The following is an 8,568-nucleotide window of genomic DNA, read 5'->3' on the forward strand; positions in this document are numbered from 1 at the left end:
AAGGAATAGGGAGTGAACACGTTTGTTAAAGATTGAGTCCTATACTCTCTGAAGGAATAGGGAGTGAACACGTTTGTTGAAGATTTTTCAAGTCTTATTTATCCTGACGTAACAGTGAGTGGTTTATTTTTTTTTTGAAGTTCTCATGACCAGACAAATTCGATCACCTTTTGATCTTTGCCCTATTCTCGTTACACGATAATGAGCAAAGAGGGGTAGCTGTAGATGCTTAATTTGTCTGGGGCCTTTACCATTTTCAAATGAAAGCAGTTCTGGGGAGTTAAAAACCAGAAATAAACGTGAGAAGGCAGTTAACAAAAAGAGAGAGCCATTATTAGTAGTTAAGGAGCACGATACTGGGGCAAGTAAAAAACGGTAAAGAGTCAGTTTTTTGGAAAAAAAGATTAGATTATCAACCATCAGAAATTACAAAAAATTTTGGCAATTAACGGGGAGTCAATAAAAAAAATAGAGATCACAGAGCAAAAGGAGAAGAACCAGAGACCAGTTTTGTTTCTTAAAAGAAAGGAAAGTACGAAAATTGTGGTCCGATTTTTCATTTTTTTACACAACAGAACAACAAGGAAAACATAAGCAGTGTAAACAGCAGTCCTTTTCCCGTATTCGAAAGGGCGAGCAGTGTAACAAGGATTTTCCCTACTATTCTCGAAGCAATACAAATTTATTGAGGTATTTTTATTTGTTTCAATTTTTGTTTTCCAGTACCTTTGTGTGCGTTTAAGGATGAAATATTAGTAAAGAAGAAAGGGTTTTGGGGTTGAATTACCTGGGTTATAGGAAATCCGGTGGAGTTTAGTTGACTTCTCGTCGCCGTTAGGATTCTATTGTCGTAAAAAAATTGGGTTTAGTCTTAGTGAGTCGAATGATTTCGAAATAAAATAGAAAATAGAGAAAGCCATTTACCTTGTTATATTGGGTCTTCACCGGAGTAGGGAAGTAGTTTAGGTGTCCCAGAAGTTTTGGGTGATCGGAGAAAGGGGCCATTGTTGAGCGGTGGCCAAAGAAGTTTTGAAGGCTCATGGGTATTGAGGGTTTCAATTAAGAGTAGCTGAGGGGTTTGACTATAGGCTATAGCTCAGCTACCGAAAGTTCCAATCCCTATTATAGATGATAATGCAATATTGGATTATAAAATAGAAAGCAAAAGTGATATGTCAGAGATGATAATAAGTGAGGCAGTGGCGTTGGGAGGCAATGTTTGAAATCCATGGCTGCGTGATGTGAGAGAAGAAGAGTTGTGCAGCCAAAGGGTAAATTAAACTTTAGTTTAGGTTTAGTTAGGTTTTGTATAATATCATTTGGGTTAATTAATTTTTAGCCATTGAATTTCTTGGTGAAATCAGGTTTCCAGTCCTCAAATTTTAAGCTTGTTTTACACCTTAGTCACCTTTAGGACTACTTTAGAATTTAACCTCTTATGTTTGTCCTAATTTTGCTATTTTTCCAATTTTAATTTTAGTTATTCACGTGTAGGTCCCTTGTTTGTGCGCATTTTTATATTTAGGTCATTGGATTACTTATGATTTTATAGATTGGATTTTACATTTATTTAAATTTAGTCATATTTTAATATGTATATACATGTTTTTCTAAAAAAATTGTAGTTTGACATATCATGTTTTTATTTTTATATTTGAGTCACACTTGTACATTATATGTTAATATGCATGGTTTATGATTTTTTTTTAATTTTAATTAAAATATATGTATGTAATTTTTTTGTATGTCACATTGTATGATATTTTTAATTTGTTTAATTAATTTTTGGCATGACATACTTTTGCAGAATTTGTATGATATCCTCATTGCGTAACTCGACATATTACATATCGGACTAAAGGGTAATACTCTTTTAATTTAAAATTGTCCTAAGTGGCCTGTCTTAACTGATTAGAGGGTCGTTTTGACGATTTTAAATTAAAAGTGTATCCCGAAAGTGAAACAAAAAAATTGATTCGTCACCTAAAATATGGGAACGAGAGAAAAGGAAATGTTCGTTTATTTAAATTTATCGAGAAAAGGTTGTTATATCTTTTAAGATCTGGTCTCGATATTTGTAAATAATCGAACATTCTTTATCTTTCTAAAATGACTCGGTAATTTTAATTTAATTTATTTGAGTGTTTTTGAATATTGTAAAATTCACTTTTTTATTGTTTTACGGGATCAAAAATTAAATTAAATTCAAATTTGTAAAGTTCATTGCAAAGACGTTAATTAATCGATTAGGTACCGATTTAGGGCGTTGTGGGGGTGCTAATCCTTCCCCACACGTAACCGACTCCCGAACTCGGATTTTGGTAACACAGACCTTAATTTGTTGTTTTAATTAAAAATTAATTTTTATTTAAAATAACAAACATTTTTGGGTGCCCAATCACACCCTAATCAAAGATTGGTGGCGACTCTTTGAATCGTATTTTTTTCGATCGTAAAGGAAATCCAAAATTTTTCGAAACGTGAAGTTTTTAAATCGCATTTGTTTTTAAATTAAATCAATTGAAAGAGATAATTAAGAATTAATGTGGTTTTTAAAATCTCACCTTTTCACCTTTAAGGAAAAATCGTTTCGACAGTGATATAATCAAGCAAAATGACTACACTGATCTAGCATTTTCTTCGATAGACAAGCAATGTTGATTCATCTTCTTCGATGATGGATGGAAAAAGAATTATGTTGATCTAACTATGTTGTGCTGGATGAGCAGAATGGGTATGTTGATCAACATGATTATATGATGGATGAACAAAAAAGCACCAATCCAACTTTTTTTGTGATGGATACAATCACCGAAAGTTAATTTTGAATCAGGATTAACTCTCCTATATGAACTTCTCCAACTTTGAATAAATTACTGACTAGTGTAATGATTCAAAGTTATTAAATTCCTTGTTGAACTCTAAGTTTTGCTGGGGAATGTCTTTTTTGAAACCCTGTTATTCTTGTAAAAAATATGAAATGTTTGAATGAACATACATGCTCCTATTTACAAATGTCTAAATATGAATGCATGACGTCAATTATGTCAGGACAACTATTTTTGACATCTTGGAAGACTCTACCTCTTTGCTTCTTATTTACTTAATCTTTATCTTCACGATCTTTTAGGGTTTCAACGCACGACCTTCATTTCATGAATTCATCTCATATTTATGATCAAACCCTTTTTATGCCTTCCCTTCAAGTTTCTTCCTCAATCATTCTAAAGCACCCTTTCGAGTTTTCACTTTAGATTCACTTTTATTAAAACGCCCTTTTGGGTTTTCACGTTGGCTTCACTTATTTTTCCTTTTCTTTTCTTTTCTCTTTCTCTTTTTCTATTTATTATTTCTTTTTGTTTTCTTTTTATTTTTTTGTTTATTTTTCAACAGAGATTATTAGGCTTTCCAATAATAGCAAAAACTCCATAAAACTTGCTTTGGGGAGAATTGAAATGTCAATTTCTTGGACTATACTTTAAATCTTAGGCTTTCGAAACTTTTTCTTTTAATAAGCTTAACAGACACTCTTTACCAATAAACACGAGTGTAAAGATCATGACTATACTTTAGATCACCTACGCTTAAAAGAGTAGCTCAAAGTAATGCCAGGAAATCTTATTTTTATGCATATACCATGTTGAGTCACTCACAATATGCTTAAAAACAAAGAAACACTCAAAATGAAGAGAAACCAATTTATTGATGAATTTTTAGAATTTTACAAAGTCATGGAAATCGTAGAAAAAGGTTAAAAAATCAAGAAACAAAGTAGAAATGTCTCCAACCAACATTAGCACGAAAGTTCATGCACTAATCAACTATAGAGAGCTAAGTTAAGCCTATGTCTAGAAGATTGTCTAGAAGATCTTGAACGTTTCCAAAATGTTTGCAGGCGTGAAGATTCTCCCAAAATATCATACTCTCAAGAGGGTTTAATTTCCATATTCCTAATATCAAATGCATTTTTAACCCCTCAGACCGATGCTGGTAACCCGATCTGATCAGGGGTGTCACATTAGGACCACCGGAGCGACCCACAGTACAAATAGTGAAAAATTTAAAACTTTTATTAAAATATGTAAACTTATAAAATGATTTATCAGTATTCAGAAATAAAATAGGTTTTCAGACTCAGATATAAAACAAAATACAATCTATATGCCCCGTAATCATATGTACCATACTCTGCAAGCAACGCCAGAGGAACTCTCATACTGATGTCGATAGTTGTACTGGTACGATTCTTTCAACATGTAATGGTGAGCAACAGACAATGATCAGTTCAGAGGAAAATATTTCAGATGATTGGGTTCAAGATATTAGGGTAGGTTATCTAGTGTGTTCCCGTAAAACCAGTGAAAAGACATATCTTTTTAAAACAATTTTTTCAAAAACCATAGTAATCCCTCCAACCGAACATCAGAATGTGTAGGTTCCCCAGAACCATACACCCACCTGTACACCCACTAAAGGGGCTTACCCTGTGCACAAAGCAGAGGAGCCTGAGGTAAGGTCTTATCCTGTGCACAAAGCAGAGGAGCCTGCAGTAAGGTCTTATCCTTGCACATAATAGAGGAGCCTTGGACACAGTAAGGACTTACTCTTGCACCTTACATAGGAGCCTGGAAAATGGTAAGGACATACCCTTGCACATAGCAGAGGAGCATGCGATAACGGTAAGGACATACCCTTGCACATAGCAGAGTAGCTTACGGTAACGGTAAGGACTTACTCTTGCACATAGAAGAGGAGCTTGCGGTAACGGTAAGGACTTACCCTTGCACATAGCAGAGGAGCCTGCGGTAACGGTAAGGTCTTACAAGTTAAAAACTAGGACTGAAATACTTCCTCCAATAATATCCCCAATTAAAACATTTTCCATCAGTGAACGGAGATATCATAAATCAAAATAGAATTTATATAAGATATCAGAACAGAATCCAGATTAGAAATCAGAACAGAATTCAGATAAGAAATCAGATAAAACATTCATGTGATTAGGAAAAACACTAGAGTTTTCAGATATTATTCAGAGATACTTGATAATCTTATCGGGTAGAGAAACACAGATCTTCAGTATACCGATAGAATGTCGGAAGTTAGAATCACTATTGGAAGAGTTTATTAACTGACGAAATCATCAGTTATTCAGAATGTGATTTATCAGGATTATACCTTATTCAGACATTTTTTGAAAGCTGTACGTAATGAGAAGGGTATTCAGAATCCTTTATATGTACTGTGTTTTCAGATATGCTCAGAGTGGTTGAGCTGATAAGGGAGAACGAAGATTGAAGACCTTTACAATCTATGTCGATTGATCATATTATCGAACAACTCGAGATGAACAGCTCCTAGAGCTAATGCTTGTTGAATGGTTAATTCATTGTCCTTCCAGGGTATTTACTCTTTAATACAAAAAATTCTTGTCCATAGATTATCTTCAGAATCATCGTTGAATAGATCTTCCAATGGTCTTTATTTTATTTCTATGTTTTAACGATATTAGGAAAAGCTGACGTACTTATTTCGTGGTTCATGACCCATAAGGATAATACATCATGTAAGTTCATCAGTGTTCCTAGAAGCATCTAAATTACTTATTTAATCCTCAGTCATTGAGGTTACTTACTTCATTTAGCAGTCAAGTCTATTCCAGTTATTTCGGAGTTTTCCATAGTAATTCAAAAGTTTCTGAATTTTGGATACATATTGTACTTCCGTTCAGTTTAATTTGGTATTCGTGGTTGATTTATCTAATGAATATCTACTTTTTAGTACCGAATGCGCTTTAAAGTTGAGCTGAGCTGAGTACTTCCAGAATTATCATCGATCGAAACTTGAGGAGAAGAACAAACATTCAAGTGGTATCTATACCACTCAAGTACTGACATAGCATTAGCGTTGGTCGACCGACTTAAGTTGTGTTCCATAATTTTTAAGGGCACTGCAACATCCATTTTTATTTGGATTCCTTAATAAATCCAAGACATTTACTTATTCTTGGCCATAAAGGTCTTTTGGTTATTTTACAAATCCAGGGTATTTCAATCATTTCTTTCTATCCATCTTGTTATTTAATTCAAACTTATCATCTATTTCAGTCTTTTCGAACAATTCTGACCTCGATAAATTATCTTCAGGTATTACTCATAACTCGGAGATTTTCAGGTCAAGTACCTTCTCAGATGTTACAAAGGTTATCAGGAATTTTCTGTACAAAGACAGGATCTTAACAATTAAATCTGTAATTTATCGGGTTAGGTATGATTCTTAAGGTATTTTCTCATTCAGAGTCAACTTAGACTATTTTTAGCTCTCAAGGGCATTTTCGTAATTCCTTAACCAGGTAACTTCGGTATTAAAACTCTTAACAATGATAAATAGAACTTTAAGATCGTATAGTTAAGTGCTTTCTGAATAATCTCTGAACTTGAAATTATTCCAGATCAAACTTTTAATTCTTCTACAAGCCGTTAGAAATTTATTCAGTTACTGACTTTTTACCGTATTGTATCGAGTGTAGGAATTACCTAACTATACAGATGAGATCAAACATTTTCTTATTTATGCATTTACCAATACTAACATGTTCCATAAAGCATAAAAAGGTAGTAATGCATTACCTCGATTTTTGTGCCATATTGATCGACCATTTAAACTCCATTTGAACACCTTCGATCTTGAAATCAATTTCCAATAATCCCTCAGATACATATCAACAGAAATTTCATAAAAACCGGAGCTTAATTGTGAAAATCGAATCGAATCGGGTGATTAATCAGTGAAAAACAACTATCTGAGTTTGAATTTGGGGAAACATACTTCGGAATCAGACTTAGGATGTCGAAAAACATAAAATATTAATTTTTAAATTTTTTTAACTTTTTGGTCAAAGTCAACGATCAATGGTCAGTCAACAGTCAACGGCTCGGCTCGGCTCGGCTCGACTCAGCTCGGACCAGTCCAGCCAGTTCAGACCGGTTCAACACATTTCCTGCTGGCAGACGACGCCCACTCTCAGGGTCGGCACTTGCGGCGCGTGTGGTGGCTCCAGTCGTCGGTTCGGTGTGAAATTTTTCAGAATTATAGATCGAGACCTCAAGAGTCTTGTGTAAGTGTTATTTTTCATGAAATATAATGGATTTTAGAATTTTAAAACGTAACAACTTATCCGATGGTGGCCGGCGAGTGACGACGATGGAGCAACAACGAACGAGACGATTTTGGTCAGGTTTTGAACGCACGGTGACGGTGAGTCCGATGGTGTAGGAGGTGTGATGAACGGGTGGCTAGAACAACTGGAATCAACGAAAAACCAACGACGATCGAGTTAAAATCGACGAAGCTTCCGGTTAAGTTTTACGACGAATGGCGTCGATCACTACAGAATAAAGGTCAGGTTTTGTTCACCGTTTGATGGTGAGTGTATTGGTGGTTTTTGGACGATGGTCAGACGGGAGAATCGGGGCTATAAAGATGGATAGACGGGTTGGGAATTTGGGGCAAAATTGGAGGCTTTGTTTTTTGGTTTGTAACCAGAAACCAAACTTTAAAACATTTCAATTTTTCTCTGTCGACACAAAGTGGGCAAATTTAGGGCTAGGTCCCTGAATTTCTCGCACTTCTTAAAATGGTCTACTAACTTTGCAATTTTACACTTTAATCCTCAATTTCTTTCAAATACCATTTTAAATTCATACTTTATAATTTCTAAAACTTAGCCCCTAAATTGGGGTGCGATATATTGAGCCGCCCTTTCGGGTTTTTCAACTTAAATCCTTCATTTGGTTTCAAGACGCCATTACGGGATTTTCATATTGAACCCATATTTTCTTTTTTTATTTCTTTTTATTTTTTTTCTTTTCTTCAAGCACTTTTTCTTGATAGAATATGAGTTTATGAGATTTCTCAGTACTTCTCCATCCATTTTTGCCAAAATTAATGCTCCCTCTGGAAAATGCTTTCTTGACAATATATGACCCTTCCCAATTAGTCATCATTTCCCACAGAAGTCTTTGTGAATTGGCAGAGATTTTAAGAACTATATCATCTTATCGGAACTCTATTGGGTAAACCTTTTTATCATGAGCTCCCATCATTCGCTTTTGATACATCTGATCATGACAGATAGCTTTTAATATATATTCTTCAATAAGGTTTAATTGATCATATCGAGCCTGAGCCCACTCAGCCTCATCCAATCTATCTTCAAGGGTACCACTGTTTCCATCTCGCAAACCAAAGAATGCGATGTTGCCCATGTTGAAGCTCGCATTGAAGTACAATATGCAAACAAAGCAAAGGGTAACTTATCATGACAATCTTTATAAGTGTTAGTAGTCTTTGAGATAATTTTCTTGATGTTCTTGTTAGCAACCTCTACTGCCTCATTCATCAATGGACGATAAGTTACATAATTATGGTGTCTTATCTTGAACTTTGCATATAACTCTATCATTATGTCATTGTTCAGATTAGTGGCGTTGAAGTAATCCTCCTTGGCAACTTATATTGATAAATAATCTCATTCTTTATGAACTTGCAAACTGTTAACTTCATGAT

Source organism: Hibiscus syriacus, unplaced genomic scaffold, assembly GCF_006381635.1.
Source record: "Hibiscus syriacus cultivar Baekdansim isolate YM2019G1 unplaced genomic scaffold, ASM638163v2 tig00117012_pilon, whole genome shotgun sequence".
Lineage (NCBI taxonomy): Eukaryota > Viridiplantae > Streptophyta > Magnoliopsida > Malvales > Malvaceae > Hibiscus > Hibiscus syriacus.